This window comes from Anser cygnoides, chromosome 13 (genome assembly GCF_040182565.1).
Source record: "Anser cygnoides isolate HZ-2024a breed goose chromosome 13, Taihu_goose_T2T_genome, whole genome shotgun sequence".
NCBI classification, from domain to species: Eukaryota; Metazoa; Chordata; class Aves; order Anseriformes; family Anatidae; genus Anser; species Anser cygnoides.
This window is the reverse complement of record NC_089885.1, coordinates 10,391,963-10,414,180: the sequence shown is the minus strand read 5'-3', so window position 1 is coordinate 10,414,180 and position 22,218 is coordinate 10,391,963. Positions and strand designations below refer to the sequence as shown.

At 35.2% G+C, this 22,218-nt stretch overlaps 1 long non-coding RNA gene across 5 annotated transcripts in view; it reads left to right on the top strand.

The window, feature by feature from the left end:
* LOC106037734 (uncharacterized) overlaps positions 1-22,218 on the top strand; it is a 504,883-nt gene that overhangs the window by 463,911 nt on the left and 18,754 nt on the right. For all 5 annotated transcript variants that reach the window (XR_010834690.1, XR_007169486.2, XR_001208191.3 and 2 more), the window contains 3 exons: positions 15,672-15,720; positions 19,396-19,462; positions 20,590-20,827. This is a non-coding gene — a long non-coding RNA (uncharacterized lncRNA). The remainder of the gene's footprint in view (positions 1-15,671; positions 15,721-19,395; positions 19,463-20,589; positions 20,828-22,218) is intronic.

Here is a 22,218-nt window from a genome sequence, read left to right as displayed (position 1 = left end):
AGATAGTCTAGATAAAATGCATCACATCATTACTGAAAAGCCCAAACACCTATTTCATTATAAGATACTGCATCACGAAAAGCAGGAAACAGCCTCCTGAAAGTGCTCTGCAATGCATACAAAGCACTTTTATTTATATCAATTCAATTTGAAACTCAAGCATTGTAAACTCACCAAGCTACATTTTCCTTATCAACATAATGTATGAAGTAGACTTTTCTAGTACTGCAGTTGTTTGCTTAGTTTCCATTTTCTCCCCTATTCTCAGTAAAATAATCATGTTCATTACTCACTAGCAGCATGGGAAAAAAAAAAAAAAAGGAAAAAAAAAAGAGAGAGAGAGAACTCTTATTCCACAGCAGCTTACAAGGTGTATTCAACTTAGATTTCCTACGCTTTAATACTCCTTATTTACTCCATACACTTTCTGTTTATGTGAAGTGTTCATACTGAAGTTTTCCCACCTTTGAGTAATTAAGTGCAGTATCTTAAAATGCTATAGGAATCCGAATGTAATTAAATGTAAAAAGATTCTGCAAATAGTTACATTTTTCACATGAAATTTTAACCCCAGAGATTGGGAAATGTGTCATACTAAGGTCTCCAGTTCTTATACATTGGCCAGCGTGATTCAGGCCTAGCAGGAGCCTCATAGCCATCTGGCTGTAGCTTGGGATCTCTCTCCAGAGAGCAAATGAAGTGTCAGAGAACACCTTTATGTTAGAGTGAAGCAGGTATAACTTATTATTTCAAAACCTATGGTTCAGCATTGCAAACCCACAGATAACTATGTGATTTGAAACTTTTAATTACACTCCCTGACTCCACACTGACATTGATGTGATTCAGTGCAATATGAACTATGGACAGAACTAAGCCCCAGCTCTGGGAGGTATAACCATCACCAGCTGCCTTTTGCAGAGCCCTGTTCTGAGTGCATTATGAAAGCACGCAGACTGGTAAAAGAACTGTCAGAGAACTGAACAGTCACAGGTAGCAACAACCTGAAGTCTGTGCTAATCTATACTCACAGAAAGCCTCTTTAAAATGACTGGAATATCTTTTGTCAGTGGGAAGCTGGGTACCAGATAGTGAACTTTTCTTGGACACAGAGATAACAAAATACCTTTGAGGATACAGGCCTACAAGACACAGAGCTGCAGAGGAACATAATTAATAAAGCAGATTTCATTCTTTGTAGGACAAAGATTGTCATCTTTATCTTAGAAGAGGATATTACAGCCCTTGCTTGCTTTGGTATTCCCAGAATAGCCTGAACTCCTACAGTAAAATTACTACTGTGGATAAAGCAACTTGAGCTTAGATTTGCGCTTTACTATTTCTACGAAAGCACAATATCTAACCACTAAGGCAAAAGCAATAGTAGTGTGAAATAGAAGAGTGTCATTGACTTATAACAGCAAAGGATTGGTACGCAAATCCTGTATGATATCCACAATCCAGTTCTCAGTCAAGGAAATGATGAATAATAACAATAATATATTAATGATAGTTAACGAGGTGGTAGAAACATCTAATTAAAGACGAGTTTGTTGAAGCCTTTTGCAGCTGTGTGGTGGGATGATTTCTAACCCCAAGAGGTTGTGACAGAGTCCAGCAGAGGCCTTTCCCTGCCATGTTGGCTTTGAGGTAGTTTATGGGCAGCAGAGTGTTTTACATTACTTTTAGAAATATTAGCAGAGTAACTAAGTGTGAATAGTTGTATTTGCCTCTTCATTCTTATCAGCTACTGTTTTTAAACAGTAAACAGATGTCTTGGAGCACTCCCAATAAACCACTGTATGAATTGCTTCCCATTGCCATGCACAGCCCAGGGCTGCATGGCTATGCCAGTGAATACTTCGTTTACTGGGACTCCCTGTGTTGGTTAAGGTAATCATTGTGGAAAAAGAGTGAAATATTGAGCACACAGGTTGCACAAGAAAGGTGATTTTTTTTCTGTCATTTCTTTTAGCCTTCAACAAAAATTAAAAATTAAAATTCACAAACAGCTAGTGCACACCTGCTCCTGTATTCAGGTCCTACTGGCCTCATATCTTCAGCACAAGAGACTTTCACTTTTCTATGTTAGTTAAATGTTACTTTTAAATATTTTCCTAAGTCAGTTTTGGTTTCATGCTTTTGGTGTTGTGCTTGGGATACATAATATTTTCAAAAATTATTTGTTTGTTTACCAGAAAAAAAAGAGGCTGAAGAGGAAAAAGATAAGGAATTTAAAATAGTGTGTATGCATTATTTATACAAAGTGGAAGTGTCTGGATATTAGATGCATGAAATCTAGAGCTGCTGAGAAAATGAAATTTCTGTCCAAGGAAGAATTTCAATATTTTGATGTTTGTTTTACCTTAGAGGAAAATGATAATAAAAATATTGTTAAAAATTAAAAAAAAAAACAAAACACAAAAACAAACAGACAAAAAACCCACAAACATTTATGTGAAAATATTTGACATAGATCATATGGAGTATCTACATACTGTTTTTATACAAAATATTTCAAAGCTGTACATGCAAAATTAACTGGAGTGAGTATCACTCTAAGATTCTTTTTATTATTACCCTTTAGATAATACATGATATTCCACCACTATTCTTTAAGTAAATAAATAAATAGGAAGATAAATAAATAAATAAATAAAATCAGCTGTTGTTTTTGACCTCTCTTGGAAGAAGTCTGAGGGTTAATATAAAAAATCATTTACTGTATAAGTTGTGGTAGATTCCTCATGTAGTTTATATGAAATGATTTTTAATAATTTGAAATAACACAAAGATTTCCAGTCTCTAAATACAGGCTCAGCACTGCTATCTGCTTTTTCTGTGAATTACTTGGATTCTGTTTTCTGCTTGTAGTCCTAGAGACTGGGTCCGAGATTTTCCCAGTGGATTTAGATCCTGTCGAAGAGCAGAAAGCCTATCTAAAAAATTAAGCTGGCAGTCTAGCTTTGACTACAATCATATTGCACAAAATCTTGTTGCAATAAGATACTTAAAATGCATGCTTTCATTTGCTTGCTATGTTCTAAGCAGTAAGCTTTACACTTCTATAGCTTAGAGATTCAGCAGACATTCAGTCATTTCAGACATATTTTAACCTTGTAAGACTGTTATTGTAAGATGACTGATAGGTTGATTATTCTGTGCCACATGGACAGTAAAAGTGTTTCTTATAGTCTGTGTTATTTACACTAAGATACACATGAACAATCTAAAAGGGGAAGGCTCAAGAAAGAAGGGTTACGAGCACAAATGATGAGATCAGAATAAAGTAATACCTTACACAAGGTCTTCATTACATGCCAAATGTGAACAAAAGGATCAGTGACTATCTGAAAAATTAAATGTTGGTATTTAGAAAAAAAAATCCAAAGAAAATATTCCACAAGCAATCAATTATTTCTAAAGCAGCCCTGTGGATGTGTTTTGTTTTTTATGATGAGGAGAAAGGATATGCATGGAGACACATGGCTCAATAGGCCAAGGTTCTGCTATAGGCACCTCTGACCTGTTTGTACATTACAAGCTCTTATAACAAGTAAAATAATAGACAATACTTACAACAGAGACAAGTTGAAGTACAGATGCCAAAATCTGTGTACTTTTCTATTCAGACTGAAACACATTCACTTACAGCCTGGCATACACCATGATTGATTTTCAGATGTTAAGAGCCATCACTCTACTTGAGCAGAGGCAAAGATCCCCATTCTTCTAGAGACTGGGTTAGGTGCTCAGTCTTGGAAACTATTTAAGCACATATGTCAAATTATATCTGTCCAAGAGTGTGTGTAAAAAATACCTAATATTGACTGACTAAAATATTTACCCATATCCTGAGGTGTTCCTGATAAGATTTGGTATTTGTGTTTTAACTTCAGGCATTAAATTTTGCCTTAATCGACTTAATTAATTAATTAAGTTGTCTTAAACAATTTAAACTTAAACCAGTGGGCTTAGCTATTATGAGTGAAGACAGCAAGATAATGAAAAAAAATCTAAGAAAATGATAAACTAGCAATATACATCTGCCTTTTACATCAAAAGGAAACTTAACTTTTCTCTATTTTTTAGTTTTTCTCCAAGTTTTCTCCAGCTGCACCGTTTGTTTCATGTTTTTATTCCAAAAAAACTATCATGAATGCATAGCAAGCACCTGAGAAGTCATGGGGAGGTTTGTTTACAAGATGTTTTCATTTTTTTTGTAGAATTAGTCAACACCCTGATAAATTTGGGTTAGTTTTCTTAAAGTTTGCGACTTCTCTGAATTAGAATTAGGGGCTTATTTTCTATCTTCAAAGCTAATAATAATATACAATTACTGTAATTATCAACAGGTCAATTTTCCACCTTTGTTTTGGAGCTGTCTTTGCCCTGCATATCCTACAACTAAATTCAGAATCTTTGCATATGTGTAAATTTTGTCAGTAACATTTAGAGTTTAAATTTTAGAGTGTCTATGTCATTGCTTTCTCCCTCACAGGGAAGCCATCCTCTAAGGCTTTGAACATCTGCTGTCATGTAGCAGAATGGCAGTGTTGATGTCAGAGTGTAACACTGGTGCTGGAATTAGGGACAACTATATTCTAGCTCAGCATATGGCAACATGTGTTCTCATCAGTCATTTATCTGCTAATATGTGCCTACATCTGAATCTTAATAAGGGGGATAGTAATGAGTGAAAACCTGCTCTTGGATACATACAGTTCTCTTGAATTGTCACGTACAAGGTCAAAAAAAGATCAATTGACAAGAGTTCTCCCAAAAGTCTGTGTTGCACATTTAGTACTAATTTCTATCGGTAATTAGAGATCTTTTGAAATTTCTGTCAGTTTTTATAGACTATTCCTGCAGATTCTACCATCACAAGGGAAATGTTCAAGTTACTGTTAGTAACCAGGATTATGTCCATAAAACAATGACTAAAAACAGTCTTAATTGAATGAACTGTGTATTGGAAAAAAAGAAAAATTAAAAAATATCACCAGATTTTACTTTAATAATGGAAATTAAATAGTATTCCTTCTGTTGTAGCTGTATAAAAATCTGCATAGAAACTGATAATAATTCTTCTGATAATAATTCACTTTGCTAATAATTGTTCCACACTTATGAGAAATAAGGTGATGGAAAAAAAAAAACACAAACAGATCATCTTCAAATAGTTTGGCTAAGATGTTACAACTGAACAATAAACATGAGATAGTCATAAAGTCAAATTGATTCAAGATTATATGACAACAATAAAGGCTTTTCACATTATTTTGTTCTTTCATTTCAAGACTGAAGAGCATTTAGAGTTTTGTGTAGTTTATAAATCTATGTTGTTGAAATTGTTATGTAAAGATTCGCCATAGTTTAATTCACTGCACCTCGTATTTGGCTACTCTGCATTATAGGTGTTAAATTGCAAGACGTGTGGAACTGATCCAAAATTTGAAAAGAGCTGGCATCTCTTCTTGATGAGATGAATTTATTAATAATCAGGATACAGGGTTGAATAAATGTCAACAGGCCTGATACAAGATCTGCCATAAGTATGGTCAGATCTTGTCCTAAGAGAACAATCCAGCTCCTGTTAGAATGAATAGCAAGGTTTCCATCATCACAAATTTTCTCTGGATTGGATCCTAAGCTGTTTCCAACTGTATGCGTGTGTTACGTTTTACACAGACAACCTTTTTCTTTGAAGCCACACTCACACAAGTGATTCTTGGCAGTTTAGAAATGCAGTTTCGCCTTTGTGTGAAAGATAAGTCCGGTTGGAATTAAAAAAGAAAATATTTAACTTATTGCAAGCTTGTTTATCAGCTGCTGCTTGACTAAGGAATACACCAAGGTACCTGGCTTTCCTTTTGATGCTAGAGACTATTCCCACATTAAATCAATTACTCTTCCTTTGTACACATACCATGACATTGAAGTCTGCTACTCAAACTCTTCTAATGTTTAATGCTTAAAATTAGCCTGGTCTGTTTAAATGACACTTTCAGCTTTTGCACTCAGGAACTGATTTCGCAGTAGAAATGAAGGACAGCAGAATAACCAGGGTCTCTCAGTCCTAGGAGATTCCTGAGACTCTTCTGATATCTTAATGCAATGTTAATATCACTTTGTGTTACAAAATTATTTCCCTGAAACCAACATTTTTTATACAATTCTGTCAGGAATTGTTGACATTTCTATTGGGAATTCCAGTATTTCAGAAGATGATTTCCCAAAGAAGTGTAAGTCTTTGAGGACAGAGCAAATTACAAGTTGTCGGTCTGAATAGTCTCGTGGGAGCAAAGGTCTGTATAGAAATGAATATAGAAAGCAGACATCATGGGGAATGAAGTCACCACAGATATTTTCTTGGTGGCAGCCAGAACCTCCTCTGGCTCCAGCATCTCTCTAGTGGTGCCAGTATAATATGTGGGGCCTGATGCTGAGTCATCAGGAAGCTGACCTGTGTTAGGAATGGACCGCCATTTTGTTTGGCATTTCCCTCATCCTACAAACTTTTCTAAATAAGATAAATAGGAGTCCAATAGAGGTACGAACTGGTATTTAGGGGAATAAGGAGTAGGGAAGGGGAACTGCATGTGTTGAAAAAAATGTCTTTGGTATAAATGAGCAGGTTGAACTTGGGATTTTTATTTTATTTTTTTTCTGATTACATTGCTATTCATCTTTCATTCAAAGACATTTTAAAACAAATTAGGCTTTCTTGTGCCAGTTCCACAATTCCACAATGGCTACCTGAGCCTTTATGTTGGTCTTAAAATATCTCTTGTATTCACAAATCAATAGTTCACAGCACAGTGTTTCTAAGCCCACGAAGAAGATACAGGAGTGCATTTTCTCAGCAAAGTAGTGAGCTTTGTGCAACTCCCATTAACAGTGAGTTAAAAACATAGCCCAAAGCATGAATCCAAGATAAACACCAGATACAGAGAATAAAAGATATTCTTTGGTCTATCCTTCATCTGGACACCTGCAGTTTCATGACTACTTCCCAGTTTATTTGTATTAACTTGACTTTCTATCATGCTTAGCTTCTTTTCTTGCTTCTCCACTGGTGCTCCCTCTGGGGCAGATTGTTCCTGGCTGTGTTGTGCAAGCAAGGTAAGTACTTTATTCTTTCTTTTCTTTCTTTTCTTTCTTTCTTTCTTTCTTTCTTTCTTTCTTTCTTTCTTTCTTTCTTTCTTTCTTTCTTTCTTTCTTTCTTTCTTTCTTTCTTTCTTTCTTTCTTTCTTTCTTTCTTTCTTTCTCTTTCTTTCTTTCTTTCTTTCTTTTTTTCTCTTTCTTTCTTTCTTTCTTTCTTTTTCTTCCTTTTTCCTTCCTTCCTTCCTTCCTTCCTTCCTTCCTTCCTTCCTTCCTTCCTTCCTTCCTTCCTTCCTTCCTTCCTTCCTTCCTTCCTTCCTTCCTTCCTTCCTTCCTTCCTTCCTTCCTTCCTTCCTTCCTTCCTTCCTTCCTTCCTTCCTTCCTTCCTTCCTCCCCTCCCCTCCCCTCCCCTCCCCCCCCCCTCCCCTCCCCTCCCCTCCCCTCCCCTCCCCTCCCCTCCCCTCCTCCTTTCCTCCCCTTTCCTCCCCTTTCCTCCCCTTTCCTTCCCCTTTCCTTCCCCTTTCCTTTCTTCTTTTTCTTTCTTTTTCTTTTTCTTTTTCTTTTTCTTTTTCTTTTTCTTTTTCTTTTTCTTTTTCTTTTTCTTTTTCTTTTTCTTTTTCTTTTTCTTTTTCTTTTTCTTTTTGTTTTTCTTTTTCTTTTTCTTTTTCTTTTTCTTTTTCTTTTTCTTTTTCTTTTTCTTTTTCTTTTTCTTTTTCTTTTTCTTTCTTTTTCTTTTTCTTTTTCTTTTTCTTTTTCTTTTTCTTTTTCTTTTTCTTTTTCTTTTTCTTTTTCTTTTTCTTTTTCTTTTTCTTTTTCTTTTTCTTTTTCTTTTTCTTTTTTTTCTTTTTCGTTTTCGTTTTCGTTTTCTTTTTCGTTTTCGTTTTCGTTTTCTTTTTCGTTTTCTTTTTCGTTTTCGTTTTCTTTTTCGTTTTCTTTTTCGTTTTCTTTTTCGTTTTCTTTTCTTTTTTTTCCTTGCAGTCTGTGTAACATCAGGACATGGCTGCATTTCCTGCATTTCCTTGTGACTGTTTTCTGTGTTTGCTTCTTGAAATTGAGGGTATATTAAAGGCAATTGGGACTATATGAGGTCATGTCTTCAGTTCCTGTCTAACATTGTATTGGGTACAATGCAGACAGTGGTGACAAAACAGATATTCTTACCCATTTTCATGGTTCTCACTTTTGTTAGTCATCTACAATTAAAGAATGTGGATCTGATGGGGTAAGTGATCAGTTCCAGCATTACATTCCCACCTTCTGTCACCTCATTATATTCCTGCTTGGGGAAAATAGTCAAATTCTTTTTCTACTACTATTTATTTCAAAGAATAATATTCTTCCCTGGGCTGAGACTTTGTATGACAAGTTTCAGTGCCATGTAAGTTCTTTATGCTTGAGCTATAAACCAAGCCAGGGAAGAAAGGATTTTCATAATAGAAATGCTCACACATAGCATTAACTGTATCAGCATGAACTGTGGCACTACAATAAAGGTTGTTTTAATTTGACTGAAAATGAATAGATTGCTGCAAATCAATTGCAATCTAGTAAGGGTCTTATTGTAAAACCTACTGATAATATGGAGTGGCATTGTTCTGAACTGTGCTTCCTGGGAATAAGATTTCAAAAGAACTTAATGCTGACTTTTATAAATCTTTGATCAGTGATACTAATGGGAGTTTAGAAACACCTATCTCCCAATGTTTCTACTTTTCAATAAACCATTGCCAGATTACTATTAACAAAGAATTCAGTACCTTAAAGCTTGAGTCTGAGAGAAACTGAGTCACCCCTGGATGGAAATGTGTACTCTTAACTTCTATAGTTTGTAAGGGAAGCTGAGGTTACTTAGCAATTCACATAATTTGGCCCATGAGCACAGACAAAGATGCAAGTAGATCGTCTCACTATATAGCTTGTATCCACCCTTTTTATGCAAAAAATGTAAAATACCTAGAGGAATATGCTGTATTTAGTCCATATCTGCTGCATATGGTTGGTTTACTTCATCCTTGAGACAGACTGGGGAAAAGTAAGGCTCATCTTTGCTCATCTATGATCACTCCTTATATACTTGATACTCCTTGATACTTAGCAATAGGAATCTGTTAATTCCAGAAGTCTATTGATGTCATTGGGAGATAGGTACCTAAAATAAGAGAGATTCATCCCAGTTTTAACACTTGCTTTAGCAATAACTCCAAAATCAGCCCATCTCTACACATTGTCCCAAACTGTAGCCTAAATAACTGTGTTTTGACCAGATGTGTATTTTTTTGCATGGCTGAAATTAGATAAGAATAAGAATCACAGTCCATCTTTGTGAAAATACTTTTACTCAGATTATTAAAATTAATCAAACAAACAGCAGTCCCACAAAGGTGAGATCTCCTTAGTTCCTCCATTATTTTTCTATTATTATTATTCTATTATCCTAGTTTTTTTTTTTGTCAATGCTGTTGTCTCTATATAAGAATCTAAAATTTCTCTTTCATGAGTAGAAATTTCAAGTCTATTTTACTAGTACTTTTAGACACACATAGTAATTTTGACAGCTTTTCAGTGTTGCTGACGGTATTTATCCTGAAAGTTTTGTAGATGGCTGTTTGACTAAGCCTTTGTGCAAAAAAAAAAAAGAAAAAAGAAAAAGCTGTGTTTGTCTTTGCTATTTTGAAACTGCAACAACAACAACAACAAAATAAAATTCAAAACAAATTGACATATAAAAATATCAGGAATATCCACAGACAGCATTAATAATGATGATAACATTAGAAAGCATTTTTACTTCTGTTTGAAGATGTTAACCACTCTCTAGCTGGCAGAAAGTTCAGGAAAAGAACTGTATGTCAGTTGTCTGATTATTTTCCCTCTACAGTTACGGATTTCTTCTGTCTTTTGAAGGATCAATTACTGACAACTGTCTGATGCAAAATATTGAACTGTATGCAAGATTGTTTATTCCAGAGTGGCAGATTCTATGATCCTAGAGATTTTTCCTCATTTACAGTTCTCATTTATTTATTTATTTATTTATTTATTTATTTTTAAGCCTCAGTCACACTGTCAAGAAGTAGAAAAAACTCTGCGTGATTTAAGTGACCAAATATGTCAGAAATCATGAAAAATGACTCCTCCTATAGTAAATGGACAAAGAAAAGGAAGGAGAAGAATGAAAATTATATACCCAGACTATGTGGCAAACACCTATTGATGGCAAATGCATTTGTGGAACTTAGGGATGGCTCATGAATGATTCATCAACAGAATGGTGATAGATTTTGCCACAAATAGGATCAGCAGCAAATAATTTGAAAATCTTGAAAATACAATGTGTGATATTCTCAGATTAAACACTTAACTGAGGATCTATGGTTTAAAGTACTAATCAATAAATTCAGAAAATCTTGTTTATCTGAATCAACTTGGCCTAACTGCGGATTTATTATGCACAGTGAGGTGAGATGCAAAGGATCAGGAGTTTCATGTCTTTCCTTTGGCTTTAGAAACATACACAGTTATGTTTTGTGCACTTATTTTGTCTCTACTTATCTTGGTCCTAATCAGATCCAGAAGAATAAAAGGTGTGTAAAAATGTAATTGAATTTAAATTCAGTTAGAACTTAGTTGTCTAAAGATTGGTTTATGTTTTACTTTAACATATTTGCTTACAGACTATTTATAACGTCCTTCAAAAACCAAATAAAACAGTCTATGACAGCATTATGTTACTTAGAACTTCACGTATACAGCCACCAAAACACAGTTTTAGCCTTCTAGAGGAGAAACATCCATTCACACTGCCACACTCTCCTTCATACACCGAAAAGTACATTAAAACTTTCTGCCTTTCATATTCTTCATTAGAGATCTCTAAAGCAGAGAGACATTAGGTAAGATTGACAACAGGAGCTGCCTTGGGTATATGTACTGGGAGAGACTTATCCTGTCTTTCCTTGGAAGTAAATTTAAGGGTTATTGTAAAGCAGATTGAGAAGATTGGCAAATGAGATCTGTGCACCGGCACAGCTGTGTTCATAGATGACCTTTCTAGGCTGTGCAACCTCTGGAAATGCTATGTCGATGCTAAGAGTTTACAGGTTAAATTTCTCACCTGAGATGTGGAAAATGTTGATTAGATGGTTGTTGTCCTGCTGATAAAGAGCAAGGGTTTAAGTTCAGGATTCCCAGCTTTCAGAGAACGTCCGAACATGGCATTATGGGATTTTAATGGGATGGAGTTATCTCAGTCTTTCATGTAAAAACTGCTGTTCTGCTTGCATAAATATTCACTGGATTAGAAAGAGTAAAAATAATTCTTTGGCCTACTGTTTTGGTAGACTAAAATTCTGAGTCCTAAAGCAAAGAATAAACTATTTTATGCTGAAAGACCAATTTCAACAGGAGCAAAATTGAGAAATATCCATCCCAGGAAATTTACTAGCTGAAGATTTAGGGCATTATTTTGATAGCTGAAGGAAGGAAAAGGACACAACATTGCCCTGGCCCACACCAAGTGTATAGGTGCTCAGACTACTGGACCAGCTGACTTAACAGGGAAAACACGTGCCTCTCCTTGAAGAAACTTGTTCGAATCTGGAGTTAAGCATGAAACAGGTCAGGGGTCCGGCCCTATAGAAAACACTAGAGGGGGAAGTAATTCTTTTGTGAGTCCCACTGGTGCTTACAAGTAAGGTAGAATGAAAGCTTTCCAGCATTATTAGGGTTTAAAAAATTCCAGGCTTTCTCAATTGCTGAAATGTAGACCCTATGGGATTTTACAGAGTAAGCCACAGGTGCCAAGAGATTTATTTCACTAAGCAGTAGCTGAATAGGGAAAATGCATATTCAAACTGGGATGGTTTCAGGTGCCCAAAGGGTAGTTATATGACTAACTTCCTGTAGGAATCAAATGTTAATTATTTCAAGCTGAAAACACTCCAAAAACCAGAGTATTGCCACCTATTTATATTCTTTGCTCTCTAATCCAGGACTACATAGCATAGACTACTTTAATCATATAGGATTAATTAATGCCATATTTTGTATAACATCATTGTCCTTCTATAGAGTTTCTCTTTTGCATTATTATTTTTTTTTAATTTCTCTGTCATTGTTCATGCTAATCATACATTGGAGAAATTTAAAGCAAGATTTTAGAGAAGAGTAGGAGTAACACAGAAGGACTCACATGGGAGTCAAGAAGGATATGCAGATCTAAGTGGAGGAGACTTGCTTTCTTCAAAGAGAGGGCTGTGTAGAAGGGAGTATGGATATGAGGTTAAGAGATGTGGAAAAATGAGCAGGCATGGCTGAAAACAGCAAATAAAAAAGATGGTGGGACAGTAATGAAATGTTTAACCAAAAAGGATCAAGATAAGGTGATTAATGATCAGTCTCCTTTCAGCCTTCCTATGGTGCCAAGACCACATTAAATCTTTATCAGTACCATTCAAGGTTTGATGTTGTACATCACCGCTAAGGAATTCTCCAAATGCTACCCAAGTCTAGCAAGTACATGAGTCTCTCCTCTAGTCTACAAGCCACAAATCACTTGAACCTCTGTGTTTCTATTTATGCTCTTTGACCCCAGGTTCTGTGCCAATAGGCCCTAACTCAGTAGGGCATTCCAGCAAATGCTTATTTCTGATCAAAATCAATTTGATGTAATTTGCTACACTTGTTATTACTGTTTTAGCACTAGACTCAACCTTACTTTCAGCTAGATATATGTAATAATGGGCACGGGGTTGGAGTCAGTGACATTCCTTGCAGCATCTCTGCAGGTTTTTCACATGTTTCATAGCTACCCTGGAAGTACTGTATATAATGCTCCCAGCTTCCCTTGTTCTGGGAACATATTCTGCTGACTATGGCAGAATAGCAAGTTGTTTAAGAAGGTAGCCATGTGGACAGACGTGATAACTCTTTTTTCATAATTAACTGATTTATTCTTTAGCCATAATAGCAACTCATTTCAAGCACTTTCCATTCATTGAGAAAGCTACATCACTCATGGGTGGTGTATAGATTTTTAATTTTCTCCTGTAAGTGTTATATGACGCTTGTCAATTACCACTTTGGACTAAGGCTTTAGGAATTAGATCAGCCACATTAGTTAAAATAGAACAAAGTAATTTCAAAGTAGACTCTGAAAATTATGTGCTGAGCAACTAAAAAAGATATGATAATCTAGAATAACTGTTTTCATACTGATAGAGTCAGACAGGCTTTGTTTCCTTGAAAAGTTATGTAATGAACTTCCATTCAGATTTTTATAGACATAACCACTACACTTGAGAGTAAGAGCCAACCGGCACTTGCAGCTGTTATAGGTAGCAGAGTGTTTCACGTCAGAGCCTGACCTTGACACGTGCCTCTAGCTTTGCATTCCAGCTCCCAAATAATCCTACATTTGACAGTATGTACAACTTGATCTCTTTTAAGGGCCACTTTCACATTCACAGTGAGAATGTAAAGAAATATTACTGGGCATATGTGAAAGCCCATGGGAGCAAAAAGGATTTTATTTTAAATGTTAATAGTGTTAGAGTTAAGCACATTATAATGGTTTGCTGAATGAAGATGGATTTAACTGTTGCTTAAATATTTTCCTGAGTCAGTGATTTGGTTTGGTCCGTTACAATATAAGGCCATCTGTGAGTTTTAGATGTAAATCTGAAGTCTGGGAGCCTGTGGAACAGAAGAAATGTGTGTTGTGGTTTTTAAGATTCAATGTGAAAACTTTAGAATAATGTTGTTAACATTGTTTGCAAAATAACTGCAGTAGCTATATATTTTGTCTAGTCCAGATGGATAAAATCTCCAAGGGACATTTGTGTTTATGGCCTCTAGCTTATTATTTTAACACCTAACTTTTATGAGGCAAACTCTCATTATTTTTAGCAGTCTTTTACTGTCTCTTAAATGCAGTGAAAGGCAAAAGAGGACCACAAATCTGTTATATTTAAAGCTACTGTACCAAATTCCAACGGTTGTCAGACTATATTTCTTAAATAAAATAAAAAAGAGGGTAACTGTCTGCTGACCAACATTTTTTTCCCCCTCAGAATAAAATGCAGTCATTGTATCAAGGATTTGTCTGTACTATTGACTCAATGGTGTTTGATGATAACATTCCATAAGGCTGTGTTGAAGTCAGTGTAATTTGGCCTAGTGTTCAGCTCAACACATGGAATGTATAATAAATAGTCTGTATTTTAGAGTTGTAAAAAAATATGAAAAACCTGGAGAAGGGCACATAACCATAAGAATAGGAATGATGTGACGTCACGCGGTCACTGATTTCCTTTAGATTCATCTTTATCTAAGTAATATTTAACAGCCATTTTTCTAACCTGTTTTGAAAATACCCTCATGATTTAGAATCCCCAAGTTCTCTGAATAGTTGTGTTTTAGCACTTAACTGTCTTGCCATTCAGCATTATGTTAAATCTCCAATGTGGGAACTTAAATTTGTTACTTACTGTCCTGGAGAATACATAAATACTTTCCTCTCTTTGCGAGCCTTTTGTTGATGTCAGCTATCATTTCAAGTCTGGAGTCATTTCTCCTTTCTCCCCTTGGTCTTTTCTCATCTAAATAAAGCTAGTACTTTTCAGCTTTCATCACAGGTTTTGCTGGAAATGTCTCAGTGCTTCCTCCTTTTTTCTAGAATTTCTTCAGTTGATCCAGCTTTAATATTGTGGCCAAATCTAATGTAGTACTCCATCTGAGTCACACCAATTTTATAGAGTCTTCAGGTGTCTGTAGGCACCTACGCACAAGTTGCAGTACTTAAGGCACTGTGTATGCGTGTTTCATGTTTGGTCCATTAACTCTGCAATCATTGTCAGGAGAATCATTTCTATTATTGTCCTTCTCTGTCTTGTAGCTATGCGTCACTTCGTATTTAACACCACTGAATTAGTTATTATTTTGCTGATTTCTCCACATCACTTCAAATTTCACTCCTGTCCTTTAAAGTGGCTGCCATCCCTCCTGTCTTGTTATCATCTTCAAATTAAAAGTGCTTTCCATTCTGTCATCTAAATCATCAATAATGAATCTAACGGCTAGAGTACAGGACATAGACTTGGGATGGCAGTGTTCTGTTAATGGCATACTTGAACAAGTTCTCCTTGGCATCCAGTTTCCTTCCAAAATGATTTGCTCATTCTACTTTTATCTTTATCATTTATTTGTGGAGTAACAGTGCTCACAGTTCTGAGAACTGGCACTCCCATGCCACATGGGAAGAGAAGAAGGAAACATTTTGAGCTGACTGGAGTTTAAAGATTGCTATTTCTAATTAGTGCTATTTTTTAATTAAAGGCCAATACTGAGTGAAGAAACAGGTACTACTGAACAAAAGTGACATGGTTTCTCATGTCTTTTAATATTAGAAAGACACACAAATCATTTGTGAACGAATTCTGTAGTGGCTTAAACCAATCCATAGCATCACTTCAAGGGTGCCTCCTTACACATGCTACTCAGTCATTATTTTATGTTCTCAATGCTTTTAAAAATATATTTGTAATCCTTTCATATTTTTTCTTTCACAGCTTGATACCATGACCCTAAGCAGAAATGTAACCCCACAGGAATTCTTGGGTAACCGAATGATTTTTTTGTTTGTTTGTTTAATGAGTAATGTACATAATTTCACTAAAACTTAGTTTCAAAAACAAATTCATAGCTCTTTGGGATGAAAAATATCAAGAAGGATTTGTGTGTGTGTGTAATTTTTAAAAATTTGTCCCCGAAGAATTTCATTTTCAGTTTGACCAAAATTTAAAATATAAGCTTTGGGGGATTTGAATCTTATTGTCTAAATCAAATTTCTCATGTTTGCCTGCCATAAAAATATTCCTGTAAGTGTGTAATAAAAATGAAAAACAACTATGTTTAATCAGATTTTATCTGCTAAAGGGAATGATAATAGTCACAATTTTTTATATCACTATTTATTTTATTAGCCTTTTATACCAAAAGACTGAAAGACTATATATATTTTATACTCTTACAGAAATTATCCAAGCCAGGACTTTTACAGCCTTCTAAATTGTTTAGACTATCATAATATCAACAAAGAACACAGAAAATATTTATGTTTCTATAAACCTGTAGAACAGTAACGTTCCAGACAAAGTTTTATTGAAACTGAGAGGAGTCTTTTAATCATTTCCTCACAAAGGTTCAGTACTAAGTACTGAGCACTACTGAACATGCATCAGCAATTTTTTTAATTTTTTTTTTGTAAAACAGCATTAAATGTGAAAGCAAGGCCAACATAAACCTATGAAATCCTCCCACGGAAATTTTGAATGGCAAAAAAAAAAAATTTTGATAAATGTACTTTATCATTCCAAACAAATTGCCTAGTTTTACATCATGTATAGTCCAATATAATTAGATCTTGAGTAATGTGTAACTGATTCTATCTGAAGAGCAAACAGACCCCAACTGTGACACTGTAGATCAGAATATTGATGAGTTCAGATGAAAAAACAGATTAGAGACACTGATGGCATAAGAGACCATGCTGACACTACACCTTTCTGAAGCTCTGCAACGCACTAGGGTTACAACCCTAGGCTTTTGTAACTGCTAAAAGGGGACCAATATGTGACACCAGGTTTCTGGTAATTATTGGAAGATACAAAGGCATCCATAAAGCAGACAGCCCATAGCCTATGTAAATACCAGAAAAAAAGAGCAAAAAGGTCAGCTTTTTCATTCCTAGATGTCAGCACTGTGCTCGCTCTTTCCTGAGGAGAGCACCATGCAGAGATGCTACTGTTGATTCCATAGCAGTTCTGAGCCATTTAATGCTTAATCTCTGGGTAAACAAATTCTGTCATAAATTCTCAAAACACAGAATAAATGTCAGGTTTTACATTTGCATTTTTGTAAAATGTTTTCTCTGTGTACTAATCTTAGATGTTGACATTAAATGTTCCTTGACACACATCCAGACTGAATTTTCTCGACAGCTGGACCATAAAAGAAATCAAATCTTGATGCTTTGTTATGTGAACATGCTGATGGACTTTTGCTGATCAGTCTCAGCTTAATTTTGTATACCGGCCCACCTCTGTGTACTGTGCTGTAAAAGTCCCTTGTAAAAAAAATGTAACAAGGAAAAGGACGGATTTTTCAGACAACATTTGCAGGTTCATTTTTATTTTCAGTATTACTGAATAAAGTGCAACCAATCAACAACATGAATGTATTAAAGAACATCTGTGATCATATTTACTTAAGTAGGTATCACTCACTGGTATGATGCATTGTGAATTTGTAAGGCTGTTAAAGAAGAGGTTAAAGATGCAATGGATTTTTATTTTAGGAAGAGAAAAAGGAAATAAAAACAGTGGAAATTTAATTATGTGAACAGGATGATGCATTTTAAAAATGGTTTTGGCAAAGTGCAGAGGAATGGGAAATTAACTGAGTTATGTAAGCACAAAATTGATGGGCCTGTTCTGAGATTATATTAAGAAGGTGTCCTTTGGAGGCATATTTAGTTCTTCAGGGAATGAAAAAGACAATTAGAAATTATTCGAAGATGTAGAGTGGGGTAGGCGTGGTGATCATTTAGACTCATTGAGACATCTTAAGAATGAACTTTTTGTAAAGTATAAAAGGTTAGTTATCACTAGTAGTTATTTAACTGTAAGATTGGACAGCTTTACTGAAGGATCATTTTCACAAACATGATCCTTAAATCTGTTTTATAAAAGCATAGAGGAAGCTACTGTTTGGGACTTGAGGCTAAAAATCTGAAATAAAGAAATTCAAGTAAAGAGAAATATGTAAGTAGATATAATTACTTATCGGAGTTATTGGCACTTGTATCATTAGCTGAATTCTCTATCACATACTGTCTTCCATCCACCTACCATTCTAGGGGCAGGCTACACACAATAGATCAATCTGAGATTCCAAATCTGGTTTGTACAATAGGGAAGATGAACTGATTTTGTATTCAAGCTCTATTCTTGTCTTTAAGATCTCTCTAAAAACATTTTCTTTAACTGCTCCTACTAAAAAGATTGCAGAGAGACACTAATCTAATCATTTATCTTTTTTGTTGTCTATACAGTAACAACACTATAGATGGCGTAATTTAGTGTCAAACAACAACAGAAAACCAGCTATGACCACTTGACCTTTTATTATGCCATATTAAAATATATATATGAAACATCCTTAATTATTGAATAGTATGTCATTCTCTTGCCTTTCCAACGAGTACTCATTGAAGAGCTGGTTCATGCATACAGATTCTTAAGATACATTTCTAGTATTCAGGGTTTTTTGGAAAAACACTCTATGTCCTGTTGGACCAAAATTCTCTGTTGGAGCTCCAGAGATGAATCTGTCCCATTCTCTGGGAACTGTAAAATCATTCTCAACCTGAAGGTTGAATTTATTTTTCATATATCTTTTATCTCCAGGTTGACCAAAGTCTCAGACCAACACTCAGAGAAAAAAAAAAGAAAAAAGAGAAAAGATACAGTCCCACTTTAAAAATTCTTACAAACCTTCTCTTTGAAGACACAATTTAGAGTTTAGATATGAAGGCTTCTCTGTAAGAGCACACAATTTCAATTGAAAACATGGATTCAAAAATGCTGCTCAGCCTCACCATAAGTAATTGCATACCAAGTATTTTACAGCTGTCTGTGTGATAAATTAATTCCAGCTGTTGTTTTTATTTTTATTTTTTATTTTTTATTTTTTTTCCTTGTGGAAGGCAGTGGAGTCCATCCCCTTTTTATAGTGATGGATGATACAAGGGGCAATACACAAGTACATCTCACCTAATAATTGTTTAAAGGGGCTTTAAGTTCTCTTCATACCAGCAGGATGGGGTCATGTGTACACCAATATGTGCTGTGACGTTACGTGGTGGGGGAGAAAAAAACATGAAAATTCTTGGGAGTAAAACAGAGCACAATATGAATGCAAATGAGGGAAAAGGTGAAACCTGCTCAGATTTGCCTGGTGGCATTTCATTTTTTAGTATGCTGTGAGGCTATAGAAAATGCCTGGCTATTGATCTGTTAATTAGTTGGGCTTAAGCAAGTTGTATATCCATTACTTAGTAATTCCTACTTTCTTTTATATTTCTAGGAATTTGTATCTGGAAGAAAAGCTTGGTCTCCATTTCTATAATGAAGTGATAAATAACTGAGAGTATTTTGGGGAATGGAATTTTTTTGGAATAACTTAATTTAAGCAGATTGAATCCTTATATCTTTAATTTCTTTCTTCCAACAGAACAAATAATGTTGCTGAAATAAACATCTAGAGAGGCTGTCCAGGAAAAGTGACAGACTACAAAATGGTGGGTGTTTAAGAAAAGGTTAGGTATCTTATTTAGGGACATGGTTTAGTGGGTAATATTGATGGTGGGGGGGAGCTTAGACCAGGTAATCAGTTGGAGGTCTTTTCCAAGCTTAATGATTCTATGATTCTAAAGTCTAGCCCACATTATACTGAAATATATGGATAACTAGACCTGCGTGAATCCATTGTGGCCTTAGGGAAAATATAATCTGCTTTTTTAGCAGATTTTTTCTGTGAATACTTAAGAAGTGCAAAAGGTTTTGATGAACAGTCAAAGACAAATTACCTACAAATCACCAGTAGAAACAATATCTTTGTTTTTATAGAAACACAATTGCAAACCTGGTTGGTTATGTTTATCACCACTCCATTTTAGAATTAAAGCCTCATCTGTAGCCACAGTGACTTTGATGCCCATCACCAAGTTTAACTTCAAAAATATACAAAAGATTCTTCTAAGATATACACAAGGAAACCAGGATAACTCATGTGCAGCTATCTCTAATCTCTTCTCTTCTCTACTATGGAAATGTGGCCATTTAGTTGTGAAATTTAGTAAGTTCTGTTTCCCCAGGCAAACATGCTAATGTTATTAGGGACAACTGTCCTTGCATATCTGCCGAACACATTTCTGAAATGTATCTACACCAGTTCTTCACTGTTTCTCAGCATTACTGTTTCTCCTCTGAATCCCGTTATGATGTTCATAGCAGGTTTTCCCAAATGCTTTAGAATCAGAAAGCAATCAGCAAGCTTTCCTGTTAGCTGAGATTTGGGGTCTTAACTGGTATATTGGTTTGCTTGCTGGTTTAATGGTTTGTCGATTTTTTTTCTTCCTGCCAATCCAAAATTGCTCAATTTTAAGCCCATTAAAAAAAAAAAAATCATTTTCTGAAACAATTTTCAGGTTTGAAACTCATACCAAGTATTTTGCTTTTTTGCCTTTTTTTTTTTTCTCCCCTGAAAGGATATATAATAAAACAACAAACAATGAAATAAAATGTGTGGGATTTTTGTGTGAATTTCTTTCTTTTAGGGGGTGGGGGTATTTTTTGTTTTTAATTTTTAATTAAATACTTTTCATAAAAATTCTTTTTTTTTTTTTTCTTTTTTTTCCTCCAACAGGTCTAAAAGTCATGTGTACATAATATTGTTCATGTTAGACTGGAGTACCTAGTGGTTCCATCTGGCCTGAATCTTTCTGGATGTAGCAAAGACAACTCTCTTTTACACTGCTTGGAGAGAAGGATGTGCATCTTTGTCTTGAGGACTGAAAGCAGCAAGCTGTTGTAGCCTAACCTAAATAAAGAGATGCGACCATGGGAAGGTTATTCTCCGGTTATATTTTCCTGACCTTACGAAGGTAATCTGTATAAGGAGAATAATAGCAGTAGTAATTATTGAGTATTAGTTGAATGCTATGCTAACACTTATGTTAACATAACACCTGTTGGAACAATAGTGAATTCCACAGTGGTAGACTTTGTACAAATATGTAGAGTTTTACACAAACACAAACAGCATAAGTATAAAGTAGAACTAAAAGTGTTTTTTCACTCAGAAATTTATTGTGAAAGTGTTTTTCATTTAAAATGAAAAATACAGCTGAGTACAGACGGACTGATGGAGCAAGTTAAGAACCAAGAAGGTGATACCAGTCTTCATGCTCAATAGGTATTTCTGTCTGCCAGCAGCATACTCACAGTCAGGTTTGTTTACACACCATGTTCAAGCATGTTTCTGAGAAAACTTCTGAAGGAAAGCAATAAGTTCGTTGTACAGGTACCTGTAACGTCTTTCTCCCAAGAAAGGAAGGAAAACAAGAAGGAAAACACAGGAGCAAGCAGAGTTTCTATCAGAAATGCTAAAATGGAGTTAGCTATACAGTTATTGTATGTGAGTTCATGCAATCCAACGACTTCAAAGAGTTTTTGAAGCTGTAATTTCTTGGAGCTTTTTTGAATTCTGTGTGTTGCACAGAACTTCTAAAGTTAAGGTGTCCTCAGAGTAAATTGTTGGAAGCCAGTTCTATTCTTTAGCATGTAGGGTGGCATTCCCTGTGTTGCATCTCATTTATGAATGCCTGCAAGAGCAGTCAGAAAGACAGCTGAAACTAAATTTCATAATTGGTCCCAGAACCTGAAATCAACTTACTTCCACAGAAACCAACAATTCTGTAACCACAGTAGTACAGAGCCTGGGAGTGGGTGAAAATGTGTAGGCAGAAACAGAACATAATTTTATTCTGCATTCTTGGTGCTGGTAATGTCACAGACATCCTGCCATTCTGATATTATTGTGTTAATTTTAAAATATTTGGTTGATGCAAATAGGAGCCGAGATGTAGTATTCTTTATATGGCACTGCCCAGAGCAAAGTAAGAAAACCATGACAACAAGTAGCCTGCAAGCTGTCATGTTATTTGTGTTCAACTTGCAGAACAGCTTATAAAAAGGCATCATCTGACAGGCATCCTGAACATCAATAGTAATTGAGAAAGAATAGAAGAACAGCAAATGGTGAACATGAAAAAAAAAACAAAACGTACAATAATACACCCTAGGAACAATGCTTTTCCAAACACTTTAAGATTTCTTAAATGGCAGTCATTTATTAAAAAACTACAATTTCTCAAACAAAATCCTTGAATGTAACCACTTTAGCCTTCAGACATCACCATCCCCCCATACAGAACTTTACTAATCAAAGGTGACAGCACACAAGACACACTTCTAAATTATTCTGCTGAAAAAA